We start from the raw sequence: 16,039 nt of genomic DNA on the forward strand, positions 1-16,039 counted from the left end.
CCTGCAGACGGGATCAGGGTGACGAGCCTTCCAGAGCACCAGTGAGGGTGGCAGGAGAGGGGGCTTCAAGTGAGGACACCCCCATCTTCTGCTCAGAGTAAGGGACAGGCCAGCATGTGCCCAGGAAAACCAAACTATCAAAAGAGAAAAAACAAAGTGTCACCAACTGTTTGGGGAGAGCAGCAGGGGTACCCCTTCTGGCTCTGGAGAGGCCACACGCCCCCTGCTCTCCCAACCTGCCTCACTTACCCCTTTTCCCTGCACCTCCCCCTTCCAGTGCCAGTAGAGGAAACCCACACCAGTTACCCCAAAAGGAGGCCGTGGACTTTAGCAGAAACAGACACCCCAAGGAGGGCCTTCGGAATGACCAAGGAAAACCAGCAGTGTGAAAGGAAAAGGCCCAAAGTAACAAAACCACAGACTCCAGAGGAAAAAGAGCACAGCCAGGACACAGAGAATGCCAGCCGGAAAGTTCATGTTCACAGCCATGGAGAAATTTCAGGCAAACGGATACAGGAGGCAAACTGAATATCATAGAAAGGAAGTTCAGAGCATCAGAGCACTCAGCAGCACTGAGGAATGGAAAGTATCATCATCCAAACAAAAATTCCATAGAAAATCTGGAAATAAAACTCAATAAGAGAGAGGATAAAAGTCAAACAAGAAAGCAAATCAATATTTCTGAAACTGATCTCATAGCTACAAGCAGAGGACCTAAAAGTTCAGAGGCACAGGGAACCAATCCTGGAGTGGCAACAGCTCACTAACACAAGATACTGAATAAGGGCCAGGGGGATAGCATGGTTAAGCAAAAAGGTTTTAATGTCTGAGGCTTCAAGGTTCAAGGCTCAGTCCCCAGCACGACCATCAGCTAGAGCTGAGCAGTACTCTCCGGCAAAAACAAAACAAAAACACTGAATAAGGAAAAAGCCAGAAGTGAGGACATCCTCAAACGAGATCTTTCATTATCTATTAGGGTAAGGAAAAGGGGGGGGGGGCAGCAGGTCCCTTGAGTGTGTGGGGTCTAAGCACTGAATATACAGTGAGGAGCTCTGGTGGTCAGACTGTCAGTTGCTCATAAAATAAAAAAAAAAAAAAAAGAGGGGAGTCAGGTTGTAGCGCAGGTGGCACAAAGCACAAGAACCAGAGTAAGGATCCCAGTTCGAGCCCCGGCTCCCCACCTGCAGGGGAGTCACTTCACAGGCGGTGAAGCAGGTCTGTAGGTGTCTTGTCTTTCTCTCCCCCAGACTGTCTTCCCTCCTCTCTCCATTTCTCTCTGTTCTATCCAACAATGACAACTACAACAATAAAACAAGGGCAACTAAAGGGAATAAATAAATAAATATTTAAAAAGAGAGAGACAAGAAAGAGGGAGTGGGGCAGGTAAAGAGCAAAGGCTCCTGCTGGGAGAACTCCTGCAGTGTTGGGATTGTGGGTGAAGACATGTAGCAGACGAAGAGGAAGGAAGAGGCAGACACGGGGCGATCTGTGAGGGGACAGGCTGGGACAGACACCAGATCTCTCATGAGTCACACTGGGTGCTAGAAGACAGAGGGACCAGGCCTTCCAAGTTTATTTTTCACATTCCAGGAAAGAGAGAGAGAGAGAGAGAGAGGAAACAAACCAAAGTCAGAAAAGTGAGTGAACATAGATGGGGCGGGCATCTCAGAGCAAGAGCAAAACAGAAGCGTGGGGGAGGGGTGCAGAGCACTGGAGCTGGCCAGAACTCCTGGGGCGGGGCATGACAGATTCAAGAAAATGAGTTCCATGAACCACAGAGTTCCGGCAGGAGGCTGAGTGAACTTCAGGACACGGCAGAAGCACACGCTACTCCTTTGGTTACCAGAAAAAGAGGCAATTTGAAACTCCAGGAGAAATGGAAGGTCCATGAGTAAACTGAGGTACAGGGACCAGGGAAGGGGTGGGACACCTGGGTACGCACTCCCATTACAGTGTGCAAAGACCTAGGTTCAAGGCCTTGACCCCCACCTGCCGGGGGGGAAGTTTTACAAGTGGTGAAGCAGGGCTGCAGATGTCTCTCTCCCTACTTCCTTTTCCCCTGTTTCTCGGTCTCTATCCAGTAATACATAATGTTCTCAGGCCTTTCTTTGTATCATTTGTCCTTCGCAGCAACCCCAGGAGATGACAGATCTAGAACATAATCCCAACACTGGCACACAGAAGAGACCTTCCACATCACTGTGGTTATGTCAACCCCAGTAGGAGCCTCGTGCTGGTCTTACAAGCCAGTCAAGTCAGTCACACACACAAAGGCCCCGGTGGAGAATGTGGACTTCAGGGGAGGTAGGGCAAGGTGTGGAGTCAAAAGCAAGATCTAAACGACAAGAACTGAAACAACAGTATATCCACCAGTTCAAGAGGAGGTAGATCCTTTAATTCTATGGTTGGGAGATAACAGTACCTAATTCTATGAAAAGTTTTCAGTGATAAAAGTGATCATCTACTGGGGCCGGGTGGTGGCGCACCTGGTTAAGCACACATGTTACAGTGCACAAAGACCTGGGTTCAAGCCCCTGGACCCCACCTGCAGGGGGAAAGCTTCACAAGTGAAGCAGGGCTGCAGGTGTCTCTCTGTCTCTCTCCCTCTCTATCACCCAATTCCTCTTGATTTCTGGCTGTCTCTACCCAAATAAATAAATAGAGATAATTAAAAAAAGAGAACTGGAAAAAAAAAGTGATCATCTATGACAGTAACCACCAAGAGAAATAAAAATCACAAGTGCTGGGAAGAGGGAACTTTTTGGTTGTAAGTCCTGCTATGTTACATGCCCCCCCCCAAAAAAAAAAAAAAAAGAAATGAGGCAGAGAGAGAGAGAGAGACTACAACTCCAAAACTTCCCTCAATGTGGTTGAGGCCAGATGTGAGTGTTTGAGACAGTCTACGTGGTATTCGGGTCCCAGCCGTAACAGTGCTCTAGTCTGTGCACCAAGGGGCTCTGAACTTAAGCTTATCAGGTCCAACTGGGGAGGCTCAAATCCTGGTTCTACTGTGTACGGAGGGTGTGATCTCAGATCACAAGTGTCTCACTGCTCACTGTGGGTTACAGTTGACCCCCCCCCCCAAAGATGCCCATGCCCTGATCCCCAGAACCTATGGTTCTGACCTTACTGGAAAAAAAAAAAAGATCCTTTAAAAAAATTTTAAGTTATTGTTATTTATTGGAATAAGAGACAGAAATTAAGAGGGTAGTGGGAAATAGACAGAGAGACACCTGCAGACCAGCTTCACTTGTGAAGTTTTCTCCCTGCAGGTGGGGACCGAGGGATCGAAGCTGGGTCCTTGTGCATTGTACCATGTGCTCAACCAGGTGCACCACCACCTGCTCTCTCAAAGGATCCCTTTTTACACATTCAGAGTCTCCCTCTTACGTTTTTTTTTTCTTTCTGTTTTCATAGGTTATTTACTTATTTAATAGGACAGAGAGAAATTGAGAGGGGAGGGGAAGATAGGGAGAGAGAGACACCTGCAGGGGCTTGAACCATGTCCTTGCCCATGGTAATATGTGTGCTCAACCAGGTGTGCCGCTACCCAGCCAGTTTGGTTTCTTTGGAGATTTCTTGTCTTTAGAGGAGAGGCGAGAGCACTGCTTGGGCATGTGTGGTGCCGGTGCTCACACCCAGTTCACTTGTGTCAGGCCCCTGCTCTGCCTTCCCAGCCCCGGGGGGGAAACACAGACAGGACCCTCCCCACTAGGTTCCAGAAGCAAAGAGGTTGCCACACAAAGAATAGGGCCCCAAGGGATGGAGCTGCTCACACTTTGATTGGGGATGTCAAAGAGCTTTGGTTTGTGGGGCTTCTGACCTATTGGAGATCCCAGCTGAGGGGTCTGCAGAGCCAGGGGCATGAACAGGTTTGAGCCTGCACAGATATGTAAGACCCTGTCCTGGCAAAAAAAAAAAAAAAAAAAAAAGGGAAAGGAAAGAAAAAGAAAGAAATTAAAACAGAAAAGGCTGAAACTCATTACAGTAAGGTGGTGGTGATGGAATGATGTCACCCCACGTCATGCGGCCTCTGGAAGATTCCACTATGCTCTTTGTAGCGAGAATGCAGGCTGTCTACTGTCTCTATGAAAACAGGTTGGACCTTGTGGCCCCTGAAAGGGTGTCAGGTGCATGCGGATGTGCTATGTGAAACCTTCAGGGTGAGGGGTGGGGAGTGGAGCTGAGTCTGGGGACCTCCAGCTTCCTTCCAGCTGTGCTGAAGGCACTGGGCAGACAGCTAATATCCCTCACCCCCAGCTCAGATGTGACAGGAAACCTTGACACCAGCTGCCGAAAGCCTGGAGAGCCCCACCCCCCAGCAGCACCTTCGCACCTTCAACCTAAACCCAGGGTGGGGGCACCCCAGATCACAGCCTCTGCCTTAGGGAGGCAGGGGGAGAGGCTGAGGGGCCCTGGGGTCTTGTGGGGGTGCTGGAGACCCGGGAGGGGGAAGGGGATCTGGGGAAGGCCTGGAGCCACCCTGGGGTAGCTGGAGCTGGATGGGCAGTGAGAGGAGAAAGCTGCCAGGTGGTGGGGGCTCTAAAGAAGGGAGAGAGCTGGGGGGCTGCAGAGAAGCTCGATGACACAAGGCAAGAGGGGGTGCAGGGGCATCAGCGCTTGTGGGTGAGGAGGTAAGGGTGGAGGGCTGGGCTGGAAGGAGCTCAGGGCGGGATGTCTGTTCAGGGGGTGGGGTGGGGGCGGCGCCGGAGGCTGCGGTTCCCTGAATGTTCTCTGGCGCCGTGGCCAGGAGGAATTGCCTCATCTTATCAGGGAACACGACGTCCCACACCAGCTCTTGCTCAAGCCGCAGGTGGGCAGGTCGGTGTGTTCCCTCAGAGGCTGGGTGGGGAGCAGACCTGCGCACCCCAATTCTCCCCACCCCACCCCCAACTGCAGCAGATTTCGTGGGCACACCTCATGCCCTCAAAGGGCTCCCTGCCTACTCTGCCCTCCAGTCACAAGGGCACGCCACTTCCTGCCCTGGTCAAGGGGCCAGCTCCCCCTTACCCCCACCTCTAGGGGCTCTTTTCTGCCCTCGAGCAGTGTGTCTGTGTTTGGGGGAGGGTGCAGCACATGCAAGCCAACCCCCCCCCCCAGGCTGCTGCCCCACTAAGTGTCCCCTCTGCCTCTCTGCAGAGTGGCTTAACCAGGGGGCCTTAATCAGAGAGCATGTCTGTAAGGGGGGATGGGGGAGTAAAGCTGGGCAGCCACAGGGAAACACTGGGTGTTGACCTCAAAGATACAGCTTCCTGGGGCCACAGGCCACCCCCTATGCACAGCCAGGCCGGTGTTGGGGACACTCAAGGACTAGGCCCCAGGGGAAACCCAGGCTGGGCTGAGGGTGGAGCTGACCGCCTCCCACTGTCTCCCAGGAAGTCTGGGCTGCTGGCCCCTCTGTAGGTGGGGGAGGCCAGGAGAGAGGGCCCCTGGGACTGCCTTCAGTGGGGAAGTGCCCCTCATAGGAGGGGGAAGCACAGATTGTAGCTCATGGGGCATGGGCTCCAGCGTGGGCATGTCAGTGATCACACTCCCACACACCATGCAGGAGCCTGAGCTGGCAGGACACATGGCCTTGGGGACAGCATGAAACAAGAGCCACCTTCTGCAGAAATGCCTGTCTGCAGGATTTAACAGTAGATGTAAGCATACATACACACATACCACTCTAGGGTCACAGAGGGGGAGAGATTACAGCCCAGGAGCTTCCTCCCCTGCTGTGGTACTCCCATGTGGTGCTGGGGGCTTGAATCTGGGCTGTATGTATACACAGCAAGGCCCCATAAATATGAATAACACACCACACACAGAGAAAATTTATTAACACAAAAGACAGAAGCAGTGCATCACTCTGGCACACCTGACGCCAGAGATCACATTTGGGGACACCTCGTGCTTCATTTTAAGAACAGCGCTCTAGCCACCACACGGCCTCCCGGGCCGCTCCATGAGTATATTTTAAAGGTCAGCTTTTGTTGTTGTTGACTTGCTTTGTTTGACGATAGAATAACTTGATCTCAAAACGTATAAAATATACAGAAACAGTTCAAAGACTCTGGGAAAGCAAGGGGATGGGGGCGGGGAAAGGCTGTGGGTCACCAGTTGTTCACAGCATTCTATCCCCCGAAGGTTGGTGGAGCAGAGCAGAACCCCCCCCCACACACACACACACCACCAGGCCACCAGCAAGGGCTGTGCTCCACCATAAAAGCTTCTGGGGGATCAGGGTAGAAATGTAGGAAAGGAAACCTAATAGGACACGGAAGATCGTTGCCCCCTTACGATGTACAAAAATAGGTTCTTTAAACTCTGAATCAAAATCTAGGGGGCCATAGTGGACAGATAGACTTGCCTGTGAGACATGACATGTGGCAAGCTTCTGAACAAAGTCACCTGGAGCAAATGCAAAAGACAACCAGTGAACTGGGGGGGGGGGGGAGGGGGGAGATAGCTATAGCTCTGATGGCAAAGGCTGATTCTGATGGAGAAAGATCTCACCAAGACCCAGAGGGAAAGGCCAGCCCCAGAGAACGGCGGGACAAGGGGCCATCAGAGTGACCCCTGGGAGATGTGCAGAGCTGGCCTCCTGCACGCAGCTGCTGGAAGAATCAGCTTCTGCGACCTCTGAGGACCTGCCACACTGTTACCGCACAGTAACACAGGCTCTTGCCTCTGGCTCTGCCTCACCCCGCCACTTCACACCCGCATCCCTTCAAGATGGGCTGTAGAGAAACAGTCTGAGTCCTCCTGGGGGTCATGAATCAATGTTCGCACATCACACATGGGCCCCCCAGAGCTGGTATGGAGAACCCTCCTTCCCAACACCCCCCCCAGCCTGGTGACCAAGTGAAGAACTCAGCTCAGAACTGTGCACTGGCTGGTATGTACAGAAAAGGCCCTCTGAGGGGACCTGGAGGGAGTCAGAGCTGGGCTTTGGCCTCAAGAGAGCTCACTGGGTCAGGTGCATCCTAGGGTTTCAGTCCTGGTGCCACAAGGGAGCTGCTGTTAACACCAGAGGAAGCTCCTGTACTGTGGTTTCTCTTTCCCTGTGTGAAAAAGTAAGCCTGGGAGCAGCAAGCCCCGAGATGACAAAAGAAACAAAGAGCACAGGTCTAAGTGAATAACACTGCACATTCCTAGTTAGGCTTCCTAATAACTTCCTCCTAAGAATGTGTGTGTTAGAGAGAGAGAGAGAGAGAAGGTAGGTTGATTGGTGGCAGAGTTTCCTTGAACACGAGAAACTCTGATATAGCAATAGTGATAACAGCACCAGCCTTCCTTTCTATAAGGTGCTATGGGAGCTGGACCCAGAGACCAGAAGCTCTAGGTTCCTAGAGTAAGTTGTTTAGTGGGGGTCACTGGCCCTCGGGCTCCCACACAGTGGTTTTGACTGTCACAGCAGGGGGTCCAGGGTTGTGACCAGGCCCTTGCCACACTCCTGTCCACCCTGTCCCATGTCAGCCCTCAAAGCTGCCCGTTGAATCCGTCCTGGCTGCCTCGCATAGGCGCTGGCTGTCGCCCCACTCCGCCCAGGCTCGGCCTCTCCTGCCAGGGCCTGGTGAGCAGTGGGTGAATGGGGGCATGTGCAGACTTCTGGGAGTGGGTTTTCTCCTGGACAAAAAGAAAGGGAGAGAAGGTAGGCAGGGAAGGAGGGAGGAAGGCAGGCAGGCAGAGGGCAGAGCCTGGGGGACTGCGGGCAGGCAGGGAGAAGAGCCCCTGCAGGCTGTTCTGGGCTGTGAAGTCTCGGGTTGCATTCTGGGCTCACTGGGTCGGGGAAGCCAAACTGTCCCGACAGACACAACAGACACATCCTCACACATCCTCGGCCAGCCCCAGCCACCTACTCCAGGAGTGGCAGGAGCAACCCCAGGTCTGTGGGCAGCCCAGGGAGGGGTGCCTCTCCCTGGAGCCCTTGGCCACCAAGCTGCCCGCTTCCTCTTCCTGGGCCTCCCTGCCCCTCTGTCTGCATTTCCTCTTCTGGGCCCCCCTCCTCTGAGGCCTAGGCACCTGGCAGGCTTTGTGGAGGTGGGGGTGGGTCCCCAGCACACAGCTGCGTAACTTTACCAGCCCTGGGGGATGGGACCGTGTCAGGCTAAAACCTGTCCCTGCTATGGGGACCCAAGAGATTCCCCCAAAATATTTGGGCCTCCATCTCTAGGCCACTGATAAGGAAGACAATCTCAAAGCCACTCCCCCCAAAGCAGAAAATTCTGTGCCCAGCTGCTCATGATGAACAGCCCCCACCCCCCAAGCTCCCAGCAATCTAGGGTCCCACTCTTGATACCCTGGGTATCAGCCACTCAGAAAAGGGGTATCTTTCTGGCCTGACCTGCTAGGTCTGGCAACAAGCTATACCCGATGGAGCTGGACAGCCATGGGGAGAAAGAAGGGCTGGGCCCTCTGGGCAGTGAAGAGGCCTGAAGTGGCTCCAGGAGTGAGCAGGGGCTGCACTTCATGCCTGTCCCCCACCCCCTGCCCCCCATCCCCCTTCCAAGGAAGGAGGTTTCCAGCCACACCGGAGCCTGAGCAGGACTTTGGCTTTGGAGGAAGCTGAAAATAACAGACCAAAGGCAAGTTGGTGACCCACCTTCTCTAGAAGTGCTGGATGCTCTGAGACTAGCTGGGACACCTCCTAGAGCTGCCCAGGGTGCAGGGGTGGCCCCTTCCCTGTCACAAGCCTGTGCAGAGCCTGCCACCCCACCCCCACCTTCTCTGGCCCAGCCTGGACCTGACCCCGGGGGGCTCCAACCCAAAAGAAAAACAGAGCCCCCACCCCCACTCCAGAAGCCCCAGGGCTGGAGTGTCCCCTGCCTAAAAACTTCCCAGGGAACTCTATGACTCCAGGAACCCTGAGAGACCCAGGACCAAGTCACTGAATGAGGGGGACATGGTGCTACTTGGTATTGTCACCAAGGCTTCACTGTTGGGTGGGGGCAGAACACCTGGCTGACAGGGGACAGGACAGGGTCCGACATCTGAGCCTGAGAGCAGCCTTATTGGGGGGAGCCAGGACCCCTGCATTGTCCTACACCCTGCCCTTCTCTGCCCAGCAGCTTTCTACAGCCTGAGAGGTGTACACACACACACCCTGTGAACTTCCATCACAGCGTCACGTCTGCCCCCGCCCCCCCGACTCTGGACTGCTGGCCTGATTTCACAAAGGAGCTTCCCCTCCCCCCCATGCCCCCTTTGCTATGGGTTACCAAGCACATGTAAAAATTCCATTCCTGGGCCCCTGATGAAATAGCAACAATAAAATACCAGAGGTTTCTGCAGCTGAGGGCTCTGGAGGGAATCTGCCGCTTCCCCCCAGGGCGCTGAGCTGAGTCCTCCCACCCAGCCCAGGGAGCACTGCCCTGCTCTGGGGCCAGCCTGTTCTGAGGCTCTGCTCTTCTGTCTGTGGGCCCTTCCAGAGTATTCTAGCAGCCTGCAGGATCCACATCTGAGCAAGGACTGGAGCTGGGAGCCTACAGTTTAAGATGTCGATTTCTGCCCCCTAAGAAAAGTGCTCTCCACTGGAGGTGGATCCATTGTTGCCAAGATCTATAGACAACGCTTACGTCTCGAGCAAAGGTCTGAGGTCAACCTGAGAGACACCACGGACAGCAAACAACCACGTGGCAAGGTGCTGGCTGGGGTCATCAGTGCCTGCCCTCCACTAATGCGAACGGCTGGGACCCAGGATGCTGGGAAGTGACCAAAATCAGCTCCCTGCAAGGTCAAACACAGGCTCACTCGACCTCTCTGCCTCCAGGCTCCTGGGCAACCGCTGAGTTGAAACGGATACTCAAAACAAATACCCCTAAATGCAAATGTTCACAATAGCCTTACTCCTGCCCTCAAAAAACTGGACGAGAGAGCTTTCTGCAGGTACTGGGCAGACAGATGGAGGAGTGAGCATCTGCAGGAATGGGGGGGGGGGGAGATAAAAATGGACAGGTTTGGGAGCCGGGCGGTAGCACAGCGGGTTAAGCACACGTGGCACAAAGCACAAGGACTGGAGTATGAATCCTGTTTCGAGCCCCCGGCTCCCCACCTGCAGGGGAGTCGCTTCACAGGTGGTGAAGCAGGTCTGCAGGTGTCTGTCTTTCTCTCCCCCTTTCTGTCTTCCCCTCCTCTCTCCATTTCTCTCTGTCCTATCCAACAATGATGACATCAATAACAACAATAACTACAACAATAAAACAAAAGCAAGAAAAAGGAATAAATAAATATTTTTTTTAAAAAAGGATAGATTTGTGTGTACAAGAGTGAAGCCTAAATGCATGTCACTGAGGGACAGAGGCCAGACCCAGGATACTGCCTCTGGTCCCCTTCACAAGCTCCTCAGATGAGGACAGAAAAGGCACTGGGGGTTGCCAGGGTGAGGGGGTGACCAAGGAGTGACTGTTGAAAGGGGAGTTTAGGGGTGACAGATGCGTTGTCTGGTGCTAGCCTCCCTGCACTTGTCAAAACCCACAGAAGGGCACACTGTATTGCCAAGGAGACATTTCAATGTGTGCAAGAGTTAAAGATGGAAGTTCACATCTGAGGCTCTGAGGTCCCAGGTTCAATCCCCAGCACCACCATAAGCCAGAGCTAAATGGTGCTCTGCCTAAAAATAAAAAATGGGGGGGGGGGGTTGGGCAGTAGCACAACAGGTTAAGCGCACATGGTCCAAGGATCCTGGTTTGAGCCCCGGCTCCCCACCTGCAGGGGAGTCACTTCATAGGCGGTGAAGCAGGTCTGCAGGTGTTTCTCTTTCTCCCTCACTGTCTTCCCCTCCTCTCTCCATTTTTCTCTGTCCTATTCAACAATGACATCAATAACAACAACAATAGCTACAACAACAATAAAGCAAGAAGGGCAACAAAAGAGAAAAAAATAAAAAATATGGTGGGGGGAGGGGGTAGATAGTATAATGGTTATGCAAAGGGGCTCTCAAACCCGAGGCTCCAAGGTCCCAGGTTCAGTCCTCCACACCACCATATGCCAGAGCTGAGCAGTGCTCTGGTAAAAAAAAAGTATAAATAATAATAATAACAAAGTATCTGAGATCCTGAGTTCAATCCTGGCATCATTTGTGCTGAGCGATACTCTGGTTCTCTGTCTTGCTCCTTCAACAAACTAAATCTTAAAAAAATGTATGTGTGGTCCGGGAGGTGGCGCAGTGGACAAAGGATTGTACTCTCAAGCATGAGGTCCTGAGTTCAATCTCCGGCAGCTCGTGTACCAGAGTGATACCTGGTTCTTTCTCTCCCTTTCTCATAAATTAAAAAAAAAAAAAGTATGCCGTGAGGGGCAGTGTGGTGGCGCAACTGGTTGAGTGCACACATTATCTTGTACAAGGACCCAGGTTCAAGTCCTCGGTCCCTACCTGCAGGGGGAAAAGATTTCAAAAGTAGTGGCTCAGGGCTGCAGATGTCTCTTTTTTGACCTATCTCCCCCTTCCCTCTCAATTTCTTTTTTTTTTTTTTAAGAGTCTATTCACTTATTAATGAGAAAGATTGGAGGAGAAAGAGAAGGAACCAGACATCACTCTGGTACATGTGCTGCCGGGGACTGAACTCAGGACCTCATGCTTGAGAGTACAGTGCTTTATCCACTGCGCCACCTCCCGGACCACTCTCTCTCTCTCAATTTCTATCTGTCTCTATCTAAAATTAAAAAAAAAAAAAAAAAAGGTTTTTAATGTATGATGTGGTGTCTTGGAGAGGGGTGGGGCAAAGAAGCTGGCTTGAAGATGGGTGTTATGACTAGAAACTGGAAGACTATGGACAAAGGGAACCTACTTAACCACAGCTCTTGATTCTCTGAAAGTGGGGTGAACAGTTCTGGAGCTGCCCCACATTTACATTGGGGCTGAACAAACAAGTGAATGCATGGTGGCTGGTGGGGGCAGGCTTATGTCACCACCAGGAACAGAGGTCACAGATGTGCAGGGGAGGAAGGACCAATGCATCCTGGGGGGCTGCCCCAGGGCCCAAGGCCCATATATAACTTATAGCTCAGAGAGTCCAGTGTGAATGAGTGGACTGGAAGCTTCCAGCCCTGCTCCCTGAGGTGCTCCAAGCAACCAGGAGCAAGGAATACACCCAACACTCAGCATCCAGCACCCAGATCTTGTTTGGAGCCACAGGCCCTTGGAGAAACAACTGATTCTAGGACCAAAGCAGGGATATCTCGCGATGAGCCAGAAAGCAAGGGGAAATACACCAGCCCCAGGTGACGGGGCATGTCAGGGCCACACAGGGGCCGGGCCTGGTGTCCTCGGCTGAGGTTGGGCCTCAGAGAGGATGGCTCTCACCCACCAAATGCTATGGTGTGACAGGAGGACTTCACCTCTCTGGGGTTTGCCCCTCCTGCCCCATCCCCAGCCACAAACCCAGTGTCATCATGAGAAAAACATCAGACTAGCGAGAAGGGAGGGAGGGGCACACTCAGTGCCACCTAGCCTGAACTCTTGAATGTCAAGGTCAGGAGGAACACAGTCTGAGAAACAGCCCCAGCCAGGAGGCAGCATGAGGTCCACAGCTCAGCTGACAGGTCAGATTCCCCACCACCACTGGCCCCAGAACCCCTTTTTGAGCATTAAGTCACTTCTCCTTGGGTCTCAGGCAAAGGGCTGCCACAGCAAATGCTGGCCAAAGTGAGTTCTGGGATGCTTCAAATTTAAGGGGTGAACTGGGTCACTCTACATGCATCCTGGTCAGGGGTTGTCAACCATGAGGACAAATGCCTGGAACTCCAACCAGTGTCCCCAGGACATCTGAGAAGGGCCCCTGGCATAGACTGTCGGGGACACAATGTGAAGGCATCCCCAAGGACACAGAGGCCCCCGCAGGCGGGGATACTTGCCCTGGACGTACAGCCTAGGGGTCTGTGGCCACCAACATGGCTTCTTATAAAGTGAGGGCCCTGAAAGTGAAGTCATGGCAGGAGGAAGATCAGCAGTGGCAGCCTGGTCAGACTCAAGGACCAAGGCACCATGAGAGCACCAAGGGTGGCATGGGGAAGCACTGTGTGGCATGCATCTCTCCTGTCTCTGAGCAAATTTTTTATTTTAATTTACTCTAATGAGACAGATACAAGGGGGAGGGGAGGGAGGGAGAGAGAGAGAGAGAAATAAGCAAATATCCCAGTGACAGAGCTGGAGAACTTTGAGAATGCCTGGAAGGTAACAGAGCTGAACATTTTTCTGAAGCCAGGATGGTGAGCCCCAAGGAGGCTGCGGAGGAACAGACAGAGGCCACTGGAGCAGGTCACCTGCCAGTCACATGTGTGTGGCGACCTGGTCCTGAGGCTGTGCTGACTCCAGGAAGGGGCCTGAACCCACCCCTGGGGGGAGGGGGGCAGACACAAAGTCTTAGGGGCCCAGCCATTCTTCAGCTGTGACCTCACTGACCTTCCTGTGCTCCCTCCTCCTCTAACACACAGCAGAGAAAAAGCCAGACTGGGCAGTGGGGGGCCCACCTCACCTACCTGTTCCCCCCAGAAGCATGTTTGATGGTTTCTGCTGCTGTGACATTCTCATCAGCATCTGTGCCTCAAGACATCACCCACAAAGAGGCAGGGGGACGGGCATGCAAAGGTGGGTGGGTCCACTCCTCAAATATATTTCTTAATATATTAATTCATGAGAAGTATAACACCAGAGCATCACTCCGGCGTATCCAGTGCCCAGGATCAAACTCAGGACCTCGTGCTAGAGAGTCCAACACTTTAGCCAGTGCTCCCTCCTCCTGGATCACCCCCTCAACTCTTAGGGGGTTGCTTCAGGCTTTGACTCTCTTTACTCCATGTTCAATCAGACATATTGGACTTTTTACTTTTTACAGGCTTAGTATACCTAAGCTCCCCCAGGTCTCCAGGAGGGGACCCTAGGACTTGGGTGCTTGTCACCAGGTCCTCTCAATCTAGTGCCCTGGCAGGTATCTTTCCTGAGCGAAGCTGAGAAGTTGCAGTCCTAGGGTGTGGCACAGGGTGGGGTTCACTCAGCTGCCCCCTGCCCAGCCTCCAGAGGCCCCGCCCTGAGGACCAGCCTGGAAGCCCAGACATTTGCTCACAGGGCTAAGTCCCCTCCCTCTGTGAAAGGGGGGAAGACCCCAGGCCCTCTCATTGGCGGGGGGGGGGGGGGGGGGGGCGCGCCATGGGTGAGGCCCGGCCAGCCCCGGCGAAGTGCCAGATCACTGTGGGAACTCTGGCCACAGAGGCCACAGCCCCCCCTTCCCTTCCCGGCAGCTATTCTTGGTCTGTGTCTCCCTTTGGGGAGGCTGAGGGGGGCTGGGAGGATAGGGTGGAAATGATCGGGAGCTAAAATTAGTAAGCGGCGAACAATTGAGGCCAGGAACCGAGGTCAGCCGAGGATAACGGTTTGTTTTCTGCAGCCCTGAGGTGTCTTGAGCAATCAAGGGAATTGAAAACGAAAACAAATCTGGTGGTTGCCCAGCCCCTGCAGGACATGGGTAACACCAGAGACCCTGCACGCTCCAGACCCTCCCAGGGCACCCCTGCTGTGGCCACAGAGCTCAGGATTGCCCTTGTACACACCAACCTGGTCTTGCTGCCTTTGGGTGGGGGTGGGTGAACTTGTGAAGGTGGGGACCCAGAACCAGGAGAACTGCCCCAATGAGGGTCACCCAGCCGGTGGCAGTGTGGCCCAGAGAACTCCGACCCCACTCACCACTGGCTTAGTGTGTTCCAAGCATAGCCCAGGATTTGAGGGGCCAAAAGGCTTAGAGGGCACAATGGCAGAGTCCTCTCTGCACTAGAACCCGGGGCCTGCTGGCCCTCGGGTCCAGAAGCTCAGAGGTGAGGCCAGAGGGTCTTGGAGGTAAAGGGGCTTGGGTCTGGAAATTGCTGGGGACTGAACCTGGGACTCGTGAGCCCCGTGTGCTGTCTCCCCTGCCTGTACTTTGTGAACTGTCCGATACCCGCTCCCACAGGACACCCTCACTCTCCTGGGCTGCTGCTGGGGATCACTCTCCCTCCCCTTTGAGGAGGTCACCCCCAAAGTGAGGGTTTTTTTTTTAAGACTCCCAGTGCCTTCCACTATGAAAACTCTAACGGCTTTTCCACAAGTCACTGGAGAAGTCATAACCGAGATAGACAGATGACACCCTGGGAGCCCACGGAAGGCCAGGTCTAAAGGTCCATCAGGGACCTGGGGATGTGGTCATGACAGAAATCTCGGAACCAGGCGTGACATACGGGAGCCTCAATCTTAACATCAGACACACACAGGCAAGGAGGGTAATGGGAGTGTCTCGTTGGTGTTGGGGTCCAAGTGAGGGATTTCTCTCCTTCATTTTTGTCCCAATGACTTTCTGTCCCCTAGATCCTCTTTGATAAACATGCTTGACCTTCACCATCAGAAATACAGTAACTCAGGTCTTCATGCAAGGAAACTTCTAGAGAGAAACGGAATACACGGGTGTTTGCTGCATCCCCCACTCCTGGCCTGGGCATCAAAGTAAACCCCTACTTTGGGCATGGATAAATGGTCTATCTCCCTGGGGTGGCAGGGAGCAACTCAGATGTTGCCACTAGATCCGGGAGATTCTCCTCTGAGTGTCCCTGTCCTCCCTGCCATGGCCATTTCTAAGTGAAGCCCATTCCCAGCTGTTGGTGCCAGTCTGGGGCCTGGCTTTCGGGGCATCTCAAAGCTCCCTAGGCCTGGCTGCTCCAAGGCCCTCCTAGAGTGGGTCAGAAAATGAGGCCGGTGGCTTTCTTTCACACCAACTGCTTTCTCCAAAACTGGGCGAGAATCAGGGATCCCCAAGCTCAGGTCCTGAACCCCACACCCTGGAGGGCAGCTCCCCCAGCCAGAAGCCAGGCCTGACGTTGTCTCATGCGCTGGAACCACACAGAAACACTCAGGGTCCAAACATGGCTGGCTGACCAGCAGCCAGGAAACTCCAACTCACAGCTGAGCCGCCAGCCTGGAGGGTGCTGGGCCACGTGTCCCCATGGACCCACTGTCCCTTCTGAGACTGTGGAGCTACTGCAGAGGGAAGGGGAGACAGAGGCAGAGGCAGGTGTGCTTTGCCTACAACCACTT

General features: G+C 53.6%; 1 protein-coding gene across 1 annotated transcript in view; it reads right to left on the minus strand.

Annotated features, from left to right (window-relative positions):
* The window catches only part of KLF13 (KLF transcription factor 13), a 37,323-nt gene that overhangs the window by 4,812 nt on the left and 16,472 nt on the right, over positions 1 to 16,039 (minus strand). The gene's annotated exons all lie outside the window — the stretch shown is intronic.

This window comes from Erinaceus europaeus, chromosome 20 (genome assembly GCF_950295315.1).
Source record: "Erinaceus europaeus chromosome 20, mEriEur2.1, whole genome shotgun sequence".
Lineage (NCBI taxonomy): Eukaryota > Metazoa > Chordata > Mammalia > Eulipotyphla > Erinaceidae > Erinaceus > Erinaceus europaeus.